Source organism: Cibotium barometz, chromosome 8, assembly GCF_041138505.1.
Source record: "Cibotium barometz isolate CiBa-2024 chromosome 8, ASM4113850v1, whole genome shotgun sequence".
Lineage (NCBI taxonomy): Eukaryota > Viridiplantae > Streptophyta > Polypodiopsida > Cyatheales > Cibotiaceae > Cibotium > Cibotium barometz.
In genome coordinates this window covers 23,022,754-23,039,407 of record NC_141053.1, presented here as the reverse complement: position 1 = coordinate 23,039,407, position 16,654 = coordinate 23,022,754, and positions in this window count along the sequence as shown.

The following is a 16,654-nucleotide window of genomic DNA, read 5'->3' as shown; positions in this document are numbered from 1 at the left end:
GGGCCCCCCTCTAAAGTATCGATAAGATTGTCATATTCAACAACTTTCCTAGCCTCACTGCATTGTCGTGACGTGGACGGTGTCGCTGGGAAAGTACGAGACTTCTAGCTGTGAGAGTAGCTTTTGATTTCCACAAGGAAACTCACACACATAATTCTCCAGGGAGCAAGGACATATCCATTTTTGATGACATAAACATGTGCCAATTCACCTCATTACATCCCTGAATTCAGCCTGACGATTGCACATGAATTGTGTATCAAGTGCGTGTCCCGTTCCAAGCATAGAATTACTGGCTCCTTTTTCCTAATCCCTCAAACCAATCACATGTAGGCATAACATAATCTTCAAAAATTTCCCACATACATGTGACCCTTTACATTCCATACATCAAGTAACACCAATTCCATCATTTCAAGATGTTCTTTATCACCTGAAAACCTGCTTTTAAATTCTAACATCTCACAAACAAAAGATGACATATGGCATAACTATAACATGCTCATGAGATTTAGATAACTCCATGACTTGCATTCCAAAATCCGATCGAGTAGGAAATAAAACCAACTTTCAGGAGCCTTAATGTATTTTTGATACCTTTATTCCACAATTCTCTAAGTCCCAAAATCTTCTCATTCTCCAAAACCTTTAACTCATTCTCCAAAACCTTTAAGGATATATAAGCTATACGATTTTTCTAAATCGTAGGAAGTAGTAACAAAAATTTAAAAAAAAAACCCACTTATCTGAAAGTAACCAAGTGAAATTTTTCTTTGATTTTCTTGCGAATCTCTATAGTCGCTTCGCTGCAGACTGCGCAATGAAGAGAACGTGGAAAAACTGAAAAGCATCTCTTTAAATAGTACTCAAATCCCTCTTCAATTCTAGCACCTACAAGCTATGAACAGTAGATACTGTTTAGATTTGAAATTATCTGGTAGATGGCGACCCTGCTTCACCATTTCTGCACATACTGTACTCTGATATGCGCTTTCCCTCGCTTCCCTTGTTTTCATCACTTTCCCGCAAGGAAATCGGCGCCCATCCCTTTTGCAGCTATTATTTCGAAATTCCCCCTCGTCGCCAGTACATTGTGCCACCTTTTATTTAGCTTATAAATTTGGATGTCTCCACGTAGGCCGCCACACAAGGATAGCAACATACGTAGCTGGCGTGAGCTTGATTTGAGTCATATTCTATCAATTAGCTTTGGATTGAGAGGAGCTTCAGTAAGCAAGATTGGATGCTCTTTAGGAGCAACTCGAAGCTTTTTAAAAAAAATATATGATCCCAAATCTTTTCCATGTCATCCCAGTTGGTTACGATACTATGCTCATTAGGATATTTCAAGGTCAATATTGCCCACTTAGATTGGACCTCATCACCAACATATCCATCTCTCTGTCCCATGCCCACCATAACACCAGTGCGCCGAGAAAGACCCACAATACTAGGAAACACTGCCCTAGGAGCATCATCTCCAGCAAACCAAGAGCCTTCTTGATCTCACATTTCCATACATGTTGAGAGGGTGTTCCCTACTGCAAGGTCTACCATAAGCATAAGGCTCCATATTTCACACCACACTCATATACAAAAGCTTCGAGACCTGACTCAGCCTCAGCTCGTCTTATTGAACCTCATTTACAATATGAACATATGTACATGGGCATCATATAATGACTCGTCATAGCACTTAATCCCATGCATCTAGATTTGCATTTGATAGTCTCATATGCATGGTTTCACACCATAGACGTGCCATGGCACGACATCCACCCCCTCTAAACCTGCACATCCTCTGGTATGTGCCAAATCATCATCAAGATCCAAATATATCTGGATGTCGTCCTCATCTTCAACATTATTAGGAAAATCATCCTCTTCCTCTTCAGCCATATCCATGTTATCACTATCAAGCCTCTCAGCCTGAGTTCCCTGTGAATCAAAAGGATCATTATCATGCCTTCTTTTAAACATCTTGATTCTTTTGCCTGCTCTACAAGATTCTTTATCTCTGTTCCATCAAGCTCACACAGGGTATATGTGGCATTTCCATGCACATGCTTGACAATGTAAGGGCCAAACCATCTTTTTGCAAATTTTCTTTGAACAGTGAACTGGTTGTCAAGACTACTATCATACATTACGACCCAATTACCTTCTTCAATAGGTTTTGGCCGGAGTCTGTGTCTTCTATCAAATCTTTCTTTATTTTTCAACCTTGCATCTTTCAGACGAGCTTTAGCAAGCTCTACATCTTCAGGCCTCCTCTCCAACTGCCTTATTCGCAATGCAAGGAGGTCTTCCCTGCTCAATCCTTCCACCAAGGGCAATACATTCCAAGTTGGAACTACTTCTTCAACTGGCATTACTGGCTTCTGACCATACATTAATTCTGCAGGCATGTATCCTGTCACACTGAGGTATGAGTTGTACGGTCAGCCCACAAAGCATATGGTAGTAACCTTGGCCACTCTCGCATTCTTTCTCTGCATGCCTTAGCCAAAGCTTTAATGATTGGATGATGTCCTCGCTCACTTTTACCATTGCCCTCAGGATTGTAAGCACATGTTAGGGACAGCTTGATGCCAATTCTAGAGAAGAATTCCCTTGCTTCTTCAACATCTAGCTCACCCCTATCAGCTGTTATTTTCCCAACACAACCATACCGACAAATCACATCTTCCAAGAGAAATTTGCATACTGTTTCCGTACTCTTTGTTCTAAGAGTACGTCCCTCTACCTGATTTGTCAAATCTTCTCTTGCAAGTGCTATGTACCGCATCTGCCAAATTCCCAAAGGCGTTGTAACTAGATCCACTACCCATTTGTAGTGCATGGCAGGTGGGTAGGTTGGTTGCAAGCCATCACGATGTCGCACATTTGAGTACATTTGACATACCATGCATGTTTCCACATATTGGAAAATATCCTTGTACATTCCTTTCCACCAATATTTTTCCTTTATTTTGATAAAGGTGGCCCACACACTTCGATGTCTAGCCCAGAGACTCTCATGGAATTCTTTTACAAGCTTCCCTTGAGTCTCTTTATCACATATGACTCTCTGTGGCATAGCATTCCTCTGCTTAGGATGCTTCCAGAGGTACCCATCCTTTAGAAAATAACCATATGCTTTTCTGCGGATCCTCTTAAATTCTGAGTCAGACCAATTTTCCTGTCTTGTCAGAGTACTCAAGTATTGACTAATAAGCAACCAATCTCCTTCATACATTTCCTCAGTAAAAGGCTCAAGTGCATTTGATAGGCAAGTATGGTCCCCCTTTGCATATGCAGTAGTGTAGAACTTTGTACCTACATCATCAATGTCACTAATCATCTCTTTTTCATCTTCATACCTGGCTCTTGATAGCATATCTGCAACTGGATTATCTTTTCCTGCAATATGCTCAAACTCAGGATTTAGTGACTTGATATAGGCAATCCACCTAAGCATAGCAATATCTGGAGTGGTACAGCTTGCTATCATCCCGAGAAGTGGCAAGCAATCAGTTTCCACAAGTACAGATGCCCCAATAAGATATTCTTTTTCACATTTTAGAGCAGTGACTATTCCCCATAACTCTCTCTTGATCTGTGGATATTTTCGTTGTCGAATGCTTAATACTTTTGCTCCAAATCTGATTACATACCTGTGATCATCCTCATCATCTTGCCCTACTGCCCATCCTATCCCAGTAGGACTAGTATCAACTGTAACAATCACAGGCCTGCCACACTCATAATCTGCCTTCCTTAGAGTAGGTGATGATTGAAGCAGATATTTCAGCTTTCGCATAGCTTTAGTATGTGCTGCATTCCACAAAATTTTTTGATTTTTCCTCAAGAGTTGATAAAGAGGGTCTGCTACATGCGCATAATGTGGGATCCAAATAACATAAAAGACACATGCACCAAGAAATCTCCTTAGCTCTGTAACATTAATGCATATCTCTTTCATTCTTTGTATTGGATCTATCTTGGCTGGACAAGGTCGGCGTCCACTAGTACTACAAAGATGTCCCACTATTAGCACTTCACCAACCCTAAACACTGATTTCAGTCCAGACAAAGTAAGATTCACTTCTTCAAGCCTGGATAGAATCATATCACAATCCTTTATATGATTTGCCACAAACTTGCGGCACCCCTTTGAATCCAAATCCCCATCTTTGTCTTTCTCATCACAGCCTTTTATTGGCACATCATCCAGAAATGGCATAGTTATTTGTGGTATGAAGTCTCGTAAGACTTTATTCATTCCATTCATCATATGTGCCACTGAGTTGGTGGCTCCCTGTGTGGTAAGGTACACATCCTTACTAATCCCAAAGGAGTTCTCATTGTGGTCAAGTCCCTGCTTTGTATATCCAGCTGGAACTGATCATATCTCGAATACAGATCACCCATAGAATATATAGCTTTCCCTGCAAATGCTTCTGCAAACTCATCCACAATCGGACCTGCTCCCACATTCCTGATTGTGACTTTGTTTACAGGTTGCATGTCTTGGATGAAGCGCAATGTTCCATTTTTCTTTGGTACAGTAAACCATCTATTGTAATATGGAGCGCATGATGGCTCCAAAATTTCCATCCTGATCTTTTCTTTTAGTAATTCCATTAGCTTTGGCAAGAGAGCCTTTGGTACTGGAATCGGCCGTCGCAGGTTCCAGGGCACATGTGGTACAGTGAAGATCACCATTGGCGCTGTTACACTTGGATCAACACAGCCTATCTCATGCGGCTGAAAAGCAAAGGCTTTCCCATGTTTTACAAGCATCTCTTCAAAGCATTCCCTTTCAACTGACAACAGAAAATCCCTTTCACCAATCTTCAGCTCTTTTAGGGTTTCCTGTGTAAACTTATGCCCAATTTTCTTCGGATCTCTGAGATTTGGTTGCGTAGAGGCTTCATCTATCTTATCTTTGCTTCCTGGTGGCAAAGGCAAGGCAACTGGTTTCACCTTCTTTGCAACTGTTTTGTACTTTGTATCAACATGAGCATCCATCTCGCAATTCATGTTTTTACATTCCACCCCCTCAAATTCCCCGATTATATCATACATCCCCACAGATGACACCTCTATCATCTCATTTCCACCCTGTAAGCATGCTCTTCCCATATCAAAAAGCACATCCATAGTATCTAGAAATGACACCTCATCAAGCACCCCTGAAATAAACTCATTCTTCTCCAAAAGACCACACTGCTCAAGACTTTTTTGTTCATTTTGTACATGTCTACGCATGCCACGCTTCAAATCCTTGCTTTTTACAAAGACCAGTGACCCATAGCTAGAGAATCCCTGAAAATTTACTGAAAAGTTATTTACATTGATTGAGTCCTGCGAGAACTCATTTTCCCTTGTACCATTGGAATCCCGCTTTACAATGGCACCTGGCCAAAATCCCTCATGTCCCTGTAATTCATGAATTCTCTATTTATCTTTGCGAGTGATTGTGCTCGAAGAGACTCACGATTCCTTTCATGGTTAATGCAAACTGTTAAGAACTGAACAGCTTTCTTGCCATCTTTACTCCTTATTCTTGCATATGCCGAGCCATCATACGATGACATCTCCTGAACAAAGAAGTTCTGATCATCTTTCACATCCCCTATAGTTACCCTTACATTTGGACATGCTGCATAGAGCTCTCCAGATGAGTTATTAGCTGCTTTAATCATCCACCCATGATCTACATCCATTGGCCACTTACATTTGTTGTAGAGATTTTTAGCCATAAGATTTATTTCAGATCCATGATCAATTAGAGCGACATATGGCTCTTCCAAATCACCTATCTTGACAAGGGTTTCAGTGGTTGCTCTTGCCCAATGGCTCCTGGAGTAATGACTCTTTGTAAGAACTTCTTTTTCATCATCCTCTTCCACAAAGCGCACTTGTCGTGCCCCATCAGCAGAGTGATTACATTCCACCACATTTTCTCTCTCTTCCTTTTGCTGTACCTGTACTCCATGAGTCTTGGAAGTGCTTGCCTCCCCTTTTGATGGAATAGATTCAATTATGGATTGCCTTTTCCTTCGTATAATATCAATTATCTCATCATGGAATTCTTTCTTTGCAATCCCCAAGACTTCCCCTAGTGTAAATTCCACTCTGCTGTTTAGAATCCTCTCTTAAAGCACCTTTTTAAGATCTGTTGTTGCGGCTTCAATATCAGATTGAAGCTTGTAGAGTGGACTTTTCCCTTTACCCTTCTCTTTCTCATGCTTCATTTTTGCTGGCACTTCTTCCATTGATACTTCGTGTGGAGGTCTGCTATGCGGTGGAGGCATATGTGATGGCCCAGGATCCTTCTTCTCACTACCACGAGTAACCCTTTTTGATGGCCCTCCTTCCTCATTTTCCCTTTTACGCTTCTCCTCTACCTGTGCCTCATTATTCTGGTATTTAGCAATGTAGGCATGAACAGATAAAGAATCCACAGGCTCCTCCCAACCAGTCTCAAGACGTATACAATCACCTGCCTCATGTAAAGCTTGCTTAGACACCTTCTTTGACGCAATTAATTCCATTGTTGATGGCCAAAAATCTTCATTCTCATAATCTTCATCATTCTCAGATCCCTGCTTTGATTGACCAGCCTTTAGCCCATAGGTTGCTGCTTCAACCATAGAGATGGCATGACTATCAGCCATATCCTCAACCAGCTTTTTCATCCCTCCTTTTCCAAAGTTTGTACTTAATGGAAGACCAGTCTCTGTAAGGTGGATTTTCCCATCTTTGAAAAACACAAGTTGATTTTTGAGGGCTTCTTTATAGCTAGCACAATCTTTCTTTGCATGTTCTGGGTCATCACACCATATGCATCTGTATGTAAACCCTTCTTTGCTTTGAGGCCTTTGCATAGAAGCCTGCCCTAATGGTAGCCCCTTTTCTTCAATCCTGGACATCTTCAATTTTAGATCTCGCATGCCCTTAATAAGTTCTTTCATCGGCCCTTCTACCTTTGGGATTACAGGTAGATTCTCAGGGGTAACAGCAATTATAGGAGTTGCCGAGCTCATCACCATTTTATCCCTCCTTCGTTGCCGCTTTGCTAGCATGGTGACCGCATCCTCAACATCATTCCAATCACTCTTTAGTCCCTGCTCTGTATCCTTATCCTCAAGGAGAATTTCCAGTTTTTCTTGGAGATCTTTCCCAGCTGCTTGTAAGAAGAGCTTTGTTTTTTCTCTGTCCAAAGTTGTGCGCTCTATCCTTGACAGTTGGGCATAGCGCTTCTCAAACTCTCTTAGCAACTCTCTGGCAGAAATTTCCATTTTGGGTTTTGTGACCCATTCCAAGAAAGTTCGTTTGGTCACTCGCTCACAATCCTCCATGAAATATTCATCCTTTAAAGCAAGCTTGAACTCCTCCTAGTTTCTGCCACCATGTGCTGTCTGCAATCCTCTTATACGCTCTCTTATTTCAGGAACACATACCAGCTCAAAACTTCGAACCATATCCTCCTCAGTCACCCTATTTAGCTCCATTTCCTTTATGTAATTGCGCAGGTACTTTGTAATATCCTTTCCATCAAATTGATCCACCTTTTTCACAATTGATTGCAGTGCTTTGGTCGTGGAAATTTGTCCCCTCTCAGCAGCTTGCTGCTGTTGCATATACATAGTAAACATTTAAAACATCTGCATAACCCCGGGGTCAAAATGAACCCCCTGACCCTCAGGATTCTCAGCCATAGCTTCCCTGTATATTTCACCACACTCTCACCCCAGCAGTTTCACGTCGGGTTCACCAAAAGAGCTGTCGTGACGTGGACGGTGTCGCTGGGAAAGTACGAGACTTCTAGCTGTGAGAGTAGCTTCTGATTTCCACAAGGAAACTCACACACATAATTCTCCAGGGAGCAAGGACATATCCATTTTTGATGACATAAACATGTGCCAATTCACCTCATTACATCCCTGAATTCAGCCTGACGATTGCACATGAATTGTGTATCAAGTGCGTGTCCCGTTCCAAGCATAGAATTACTGGCTCCTTTTTCCTAATCCCTCAAACCAATCACATGTAGGCATAACATAATCTTCAAAAATTTCCCACATACATGTGACCCTTTACATTCCATACATCAAGTAACACCAATTCCATCATTTCAAGATGTTCTTTATCACCTGAAAACCTGCTTTTAAATTCTAACATCTCACAAACAAAAGATGACATATGGCATAACTATAACATGCTCATGAGATTTAGATAACTCCATGACTTGCATTCCAAAATCCGATCGAGTAGGAAATAAAACCAACTTTCAGGAGCCTTAATGTATTTTTGATACCTTTATTCCACAATTCTCTAAGTCCCAAAATCTTCTCATTCTCCAAAACCTTTAACTCATTCTCCAAAACCTTTAAGGATATATAAGCTATACGATTTTTCTAAATCGTAGGAAGTAGTAACAAAAATAATAATAAAAAACCCACTTATCTGAAAGTAACCAAGTGAAATTTTTCTTTGATTTTCTTGCGAATCTCTATAGTCGCTTCGCTCTGCAGACTGCGCAATGAAGAGAACGTGGAAAAACTGAAAAGCATCTCTTTAAATAGTACTCAAATCCCTCTTCAATTCTAGCACCTACAAGCTATGAACAGTAGATACTGTTTAGATTTGAAATTCTCTGGTAGATGGCGACCCTGCTTCACCATTTCTGCACATACTGTACTCTGATATGTGCTTTCCCTCGCTTCCCTGGTTTTCATCACTTTCCCGCAAGGAAATCGGCGCCCATCCCTTTTGCAGGATCTCACATTTCCATACATGTTGAGAGGGTGTTCCCTACTGCAAGGTCTACCATAAGCATAAGGCTCCATATTTCACACCACACTCATATACAAAAGCTTCGAGACCTGACTCAGCCTCAGCTCGTCTTATTGAACCTCATTTACAATATGAACATATGTACATGGGCATCATATAATGACTCGTCATAGCACTTAATCCCATGCATCTAGATTTGCATTTGATAGTCTCATATGCATGGTTTCACACCATAGACGTGCCATGGCATGACATCCACCCCCTCTAAACCTCCACATCCTCTGGTATGTGCCAAATCATCATCAAGATCCACATATATCTGGATGTCGTCCTCATCTTCAACATTATTAGGAAAATCATCCTCTTCCTCTTCAGCCATATCCATGTTATCACTATCAAGCCTCTCATCCTGAGTTCCCTGTGAATCAAAAGGATCATTATCATGCCTTCTTTTAAACATCTTGATTCTTTTGCCTGCTCTACAAGATTCTTTATCTCTGTTCCATCAAGCTCACACAGGGTATATGTGGCATTTCCATGCACATGCTTGACAATGTAAGGGCCAAACCATCTTTTTGCAAATTTTCTTTGAACAGTGAACTGGTTGTCAAGACTACTATCATACATTACGACCCAATCACCTTCTTCAATAGGTTTTGGCCGGAGTCTGTGTCTTCTATCAAATCTTTCTTTATTTTTCAACCTTGCATCTTTCAGACGAGCTTTAGCAAGCTCTACATCTTCAGGCCTCCTCTCCAACTGCCTTATTCGCAATGCAAGGAGGTCTTCCCTGCTCAATCCTTCCACCCAGGGCAATACATTCCAAGTTGGAACTACTTCTTCAACTGGCATTACTGGCTTCTGACCATACATTAATTCTGCAGGCATGTATCCTGTCACACTGAGCTATGAGTTATACGGTCAGCCCACAAAGCATATGGTAGTAACCTTGGCCACTCTCGCATTCTTTCTCTGCATGCCTTAGCCAAAGCTTTAATGATTGGAGGATGTCCTCGCTCACTTTTACCATTGCCCTCAGGATTGTAAGCATATGTTAGGGACAGCTTGATGCCAATTCTAGAGAAGAATTCCCTTGCTTCTTCAACATCTAGCTCACCCCTATCAGCTGTTATTTTCCCAACACAACCATACCGACAAATCACATCTTCCAAGAGAAATTTGCATACTGTTTCCGTACTCTTTGTTCTAAGAGTACGCCCCTCTACCTGATTTGTCAAATCTTCTCTTGCAAGTGCTATGTACCGCATCTGCCAAATTCCCAAAGGCGTTGTAACTAGATCCACTACCCATTTGTAGTGCATGGTAGGTGGGTAGGTTGGTTGCAAGCCATCACGATGTCGCACATTTGAGTACATTTGACATACCATGCATGTTTCCACATATTGGAAAATATCCTTGTACATTCCTTTCCACCAATATTTTTCCTTTATTTTGATAAAGGTGGCCCACACACTTCGATGTCTAGCCCAGAGACTCTCATGGAATTCTTTTACAAGCTTCCCTTGAGTCTCTTTATCACATATGACTCTCTGTGGCATAGCATTCCTCTGCTTAGGATGCTTCCAGAGGTACCCATCCTTTAGAAAATAACCATATGCTTTTCTGCGGATCCTCTTAAATTCTGAGTCAGACCAATTTTCCTGTCTTGTCAGAGTACTCAAGTATTGACTAATAAGCAACCAATCTCCTTCATACATTTCCTCAGTAAAAGGCTCAAGTGCATTTGATAGGCAAGTATGGTCCCCCTTTGCATATGCAGTAGTGTAGAACTTTGTACCTATATCATCAATGTCACTAATCATCTCTTTTTCATCTTCATACCTGGCTCTTGATAGCATATCTGCAACTGGATTATCTTTTCCTGCAATATGCTCAAACTCAGGATTTAGTGACTTGATATAGGCAATCCACCTAAGCATAGCAATATCTGGAGTGGTACAGCTTGCTATCATCCCAAGAAGTGGCAAGCAATCAGTTTCCACAAGTACAGATGCCCCAATAAGATATTCTTTTTCACATTTTAGAGCAGTGACTATTCCCCATAACTCTCTCTTGATCTATGTATTTTCGTTGTCGAATGCTTAATACTTTTGCTCCAAATCTGATTACATACCTGTGATCATCCTCATCATCTTGCCCTACTGCCCATCCTATCCCAGTAGGACTAGTATCAACTGTAACAATCACAGGCCTGCCACACTCATAATCTGCCTTCCTTAGAGTAGGTGATGATTGAAGCAGATATTTCAGCTTCCGCATAGCTTTAGTATGTGCTGCATTCCACAAAATTTTTTGATTTTTCCTCAAGAGTTGATAAAGAGGGTCTGCTACATGCGCATAATGTGGGATCCAAATAACATAAAAGACACATGCACCAAGAAATCTCCTTAGCTCTGTAACATTAATGCATATCTCTTTCATTCTTTGTATTGGATCTATCTTGGCTGGACAAGGTCGGCGTCCACTAGTACTACAAAGATGTCCCACTATTAGCACTTCACCAACCCTAAACACTGATTTCAGTCCAGACAAAGTAAGATTCACTTCTTCAAGCCTGGATAGAATCATATCACAATCCTTTATATGATTTGCCACAAACTTGCGGCACCCCTTTGAATCCAAATCCCCATCTTTGTCTTTCTCATCACAACCTTTTATTGGCACATCATCCAGAAATGGCATAGTTATTTGTGGTATGAAGTCTCGTAAGACTTTATTCATTCCATTCATCATATGTGCCACTGAGTTGGTGGCTCCCTGTGTGGAAAGGTACACATCCTTACTAATCCCAAAGTAGTTCTCATTGTGGTCAAGTCCCTGCTTTGTATATCCAGCTGGAACTGATCATATCCCGAATACAGATCACCCATAGAATATATAGCTTTCCCTGCAAATGCTTCTGCAAACTCATCCACAATCGGACCTGCTCCCACATTCCTGATTGTGACTTTGTTTACAGGTTGCATGTCTTGGATGAAGCACAATGTTCCATTTTTCTTTGGTACAGTAAACCATCTGTTGTAATATGGAGCGCATGATGGCTCCAAAATTCCCATCCTGATCTTTTCTTTTAGTAATTCCATTAGCTTTGGCAAGAGAGCCTTTGGTACTGGAATCGGCCGCAGGTTCCAGGGCACATGTGGTACAGTGAAGATCACCATTGGCACTGTTACACTTGGATCAACACAGCCTATCTCATGCGGCTGAAAAGCAAAGGCTTTCCCATGTTTTACAAGCATCTCTTCAAAGCATTCCCTTTCAACTGACAACAGAAAATCCCTTTCACCAATCTTCAGCTCTTTTAGGGTTTCCTGTGTAAACTTATGCCCAATTTTCTTCGGATCTCTGAGATTTGGTTGCGTAGAGGCTTCATCTATCTTCTCTTTGCTTTCTGGTGGCAAAGGCAAGGCAACTAGTTTCACCTTCTTTGCAACCGTTTTGTACTTTGTATCAACATGAGCATCCATCTCGCAATTCATGTTTTTACATTCCACCCCCTCAAATTCCCCGATTATATCATACATCCCCACAGATGACACCTCTATCATCTCATTTCCACCCTGTAAGCATGCTCTTCCCATATCAAAAAGCACATCCATAGTATCTACAAATGACACCTCATCAAGCACCCCTGAAATAAACTCATTCTTCTCCAAAAGACCACACTGCTCAAGACTTTTTTGTTCATTTTGTACATGTCTACGCATGCCACGCTTCAAATCCTTGCTTTTTACAAAGACCAGTGACCCATAGCTAGAGAATCCCTGAAAATTTACTGAAAAGTTATTTACATTGATTGAGTCCAGCGAGAACTCATTTTCCCTTGTACCATTGGAATTGTAAGATCCCTGTTCCCACCGAGCAACGAATTCAAGATACTGGCAGCGGAAGTAGCACTTCTCGCGCGGGACAGGGTTCCCACATTCGGGGCGTCACCCACGGATATCCGGATAAGAGACTAATCCGTCGATTTTTCCAAAACCGAACCCGGAAAACTTCCTTTACCGAAAAACACGGGTGATTCCACCTGGATAACTTTTTACTCTAACGTAGTCAAGAACATTTCTGATTGAGCTGATCCAATTGCATCTATAAGATACATGGTCAGATTAAGGAAGAAACTTGCACTTGGATCATTGGGATCAACGCTTTTTTCCCCATTCAAGAGGCACAGCCGTTGATTCCTATCCATAGAACAGTTACTGTCCGGGATTTATTTTATCTATCGTAAAAAAAACAAAAGTTTGAGTCTCGATTTACGGATCCATCAGTCCAGCCTAACCCCATCCAATCCCATGGGTTAGCCAACCGCCCAACCACTGTAGTGATGGGATCCAATTAAGAATTTGATTAGGTTTTGTCCCGGGTACCAAGGAAAAGAGTTCCAACGCCCCCTAGCCGGATGTTCATTCAAAATAAAACTAGTCACACCACTCACACACCCAATATGAAATTGCCTTTTTCACAGATTCAACCAGTTTAAAACAATCCTTTAATAAAACCATAGTATCACTGATCACCATCTTCCAATTTGTCCAGTTGATTCTCAATTTTCCCATCATTCCTTCATCAGAGTATCTATGGCATCATTGGTAACTAGGACGCTCACCACCTGTCCACTCAGGGGCCGTTTCCTAATCCCTAGCCCATAATACTCGGCAATATAATCACTTATCAAGATGGACTCTCGTTGAAGATCAGCAAGATCAACCAACAGATCCATATAAGGAGCCATGGACTCATCCATTGAAGACCAGCAAGGTCAATCAACCAGATCCATGCTCGATTTCAGAAAACAACTCCAACTCTGTTCCAATATCTTCCTCGACGCACGCGTGGGTATCCTGGGCGACCCAGAGCCCGAGCACCGTATGGTCAGCACCCTCTAGGATCCTTCGCAGGTAACCTAGCGCTTCACGCATAGGCCGCTTCCTTGGCCCCTCATCCACCGTACCGGAAGCTCACCATTTTAATCGCACCGAGGCTGGTCAAGACCTCGGCCGACCTTGCTACGCGAGACGTCCTTCATTGACTCTCCGTCAGCAGTTGCAACATTATCAGTTAGGTCTCACGACCTTAATCACAAGATAGTCACAATGCTCCCCCAGCAATCTTGACATAAAACAGTCATTTACAAACAGCATTTACAAACAGTTTACAATACAGTTTCTATTTTTACTTTCATTTTTCCACATTATCCCTCATTAATCCACATTACTTATTCCATATTCCATTTATATGTATACTCATCCCATCACATCATTTTCCATCTCAACACTTCATATTCCTTCACATCACCTATCGTATATTCACATCCATACATATATCCACATCCACATCCACATCCACATTCACATCCACACATCCACATCTACATCCATACATCTAATTTCACATCCACATCAACATGCACATTCATGCATCCACATCCATACATCCACATCTACATGTACATTCACATCCATACATCCACATCTATATGCGTACATTCTCATCTACATGCATACATCCACATCTCTATGCATACATCCACATCCACATCCACATTCACATTCTCCTCATACATCTACATCTACATGCATACATCCACCTCCACATCCACATCCACATCTACATCTACATGCATACATCCACCTCCACATCCACATCCACATCTATACATCTACATCTACATGCATACATCCACATCCCTATTTACATCCTCATCTATACATCTACTTCTACATGCATACATCCACATCTCCATGCATACATCCACCTCCACATTCACACTCACATCCATACATCTACATCTACATGCAACATCCACATCTCCATGCATAATAAAATTCTTTTAATTAATCTAGGATGATAGTTCCTAGAATATGGTAGGATGTCCTCTTTTTATGCTTTGAATGAATTTATTTTATGCGTAATTTCTATAAAAATTTTGCCATAGCTCCGCTACTATGACTGATAAATCTCAAATTTTTTTTTCTAAGGAATAAAGCTTATCATTAAGGATATAATTAGAATGGTCTCTAATTGGGTCATCAATCCATAAGGGATTGAATCATCAATGTGCATAAACTAAAAGTATAGAAAAAAGCCATTAATTTGGCCTCAAGCATAGCTTAATCTTGGATTAAGGAAAAGCTTTATGAAAAGCTTCATTTGGATTGAGAATGGGTCATGAGTATGACCATTTCTTGAGTGAGAGAGAGAAATTACATAAAAACCATTAGAATTTAAACATAAATGGAAATTAACTTCAATAGCATTTATTAAATTATGTAACTCTTCACTACTATTCACCAATTAACTTCAATAGCATTTAAAAAAAAACCATACCAATTAAGCTTCTCAAGCTTGAGAGGGGTTGAGAAGAGAGAATCATTGAAAAATTATAGAAAAGATCAAAATTCAATATACTTACCTTATGATTTGCTTGATTCTTTATTCACGGTAGAGGCCCCCAACCAATCAATTGGTTTAGTATGTTGATGGAGCCACCAATGGGGATTGAAGAAAGAGAGAAGTATCAAAAACTAGTGAATTATTAAAGAATTCACAGTTCTTGGCTTAGGTAGAGTAGAGTAACAATGCATAAGACACTCTATATTTTGGCTTAGGTGGAGTAGAGTAACAAAGCATAAGACACTATCTATTTTGGCTTAGGTGGAGTAGAGTAACAAAGCATAAGACACTATATATTTTGGCTTAGGTGGAGTAGAGTAATAAAGCATAAGACACTATATATTTTGGCTTAGGTGGAGTAGAGTAACAAGGCATAAGACACTATATATTTTGACATAGGTGGAGTAGAGTAACAAAGCATAAGACACTATCTATTTTGGCTTAGGTGGAGTAGAGTAACAAAGCATAAGACACTATCTATTTTGTCTTAGGTGGAGTAGAGTAACAAAGCATAAGACACTATATATTTTTCAACAAGGGGAGGCTTCTATTTATAGGAAAATTTGAGCTCCTAACCAAACAAACTGATTCTAGAATTTTCCAAGTCAGTTTGGTCACTTTTTGACCATTTTTAGGTCAATTAAGCTAACTTTTTGGAACTAGACTTGAATGAGGAGAGAGGAGAGATGAAATATCTCAAGTTTTATGAGTTTAAAACTCATTCAAGCATGTGAAATATGCACCTCCTTTAAAGAACTCTCCTTCCTTACATATGTGTCATAGTTTTTTTATTAATAAACCTTGTACATTTTTAACTCTTCATCTTATGTGAAATATGCACCTCCTTTAAAGAACTCCCCTTCCTTACATATGTGTCATAATGGAATCATTTTAATATTGCTCATAGTTTTTTACTAATAAACCTTGTACATTTTCAACTCTTCATCTTATGTGAGCATTTAAGGGACTCCCCTTCCTTACATATGTGTCATAATAAAATCATTATTCCCAAAATATCTCATATTTTTAATATTGCTCATAGTTTTTTACTAATAAACCTTGTACATTTTCAACTCTTCACCTCATGAGAGCATTTACTCATTTTTGGGTATTTTCTTTTTACAATTTGGATTTATCTCCTCCCTACACATGGATTGATGCTATTGGCCCATAGAAACCTTAATTGGACCATAGTCTAAAGATTTCTGAAAATCTAGACCCTTAGACTAAGGTTCTTTATACCTATTTCCAATTAATTCCAATTGCACATTGGAAAATTCTTTTTGAATTTCTGTTTTAGGGAAACTTATTTTAATAAGATGAGTTATTTTTCTATCCAAAAATATTCATAATCTGAATATTCTCTCTCTAGAATAATTTTCTCTCTCTAGGCTAAAACAGCTAGAAACAAGGTCTTTATATTTCTGAAGAGGGATTGATTACAGGGGAA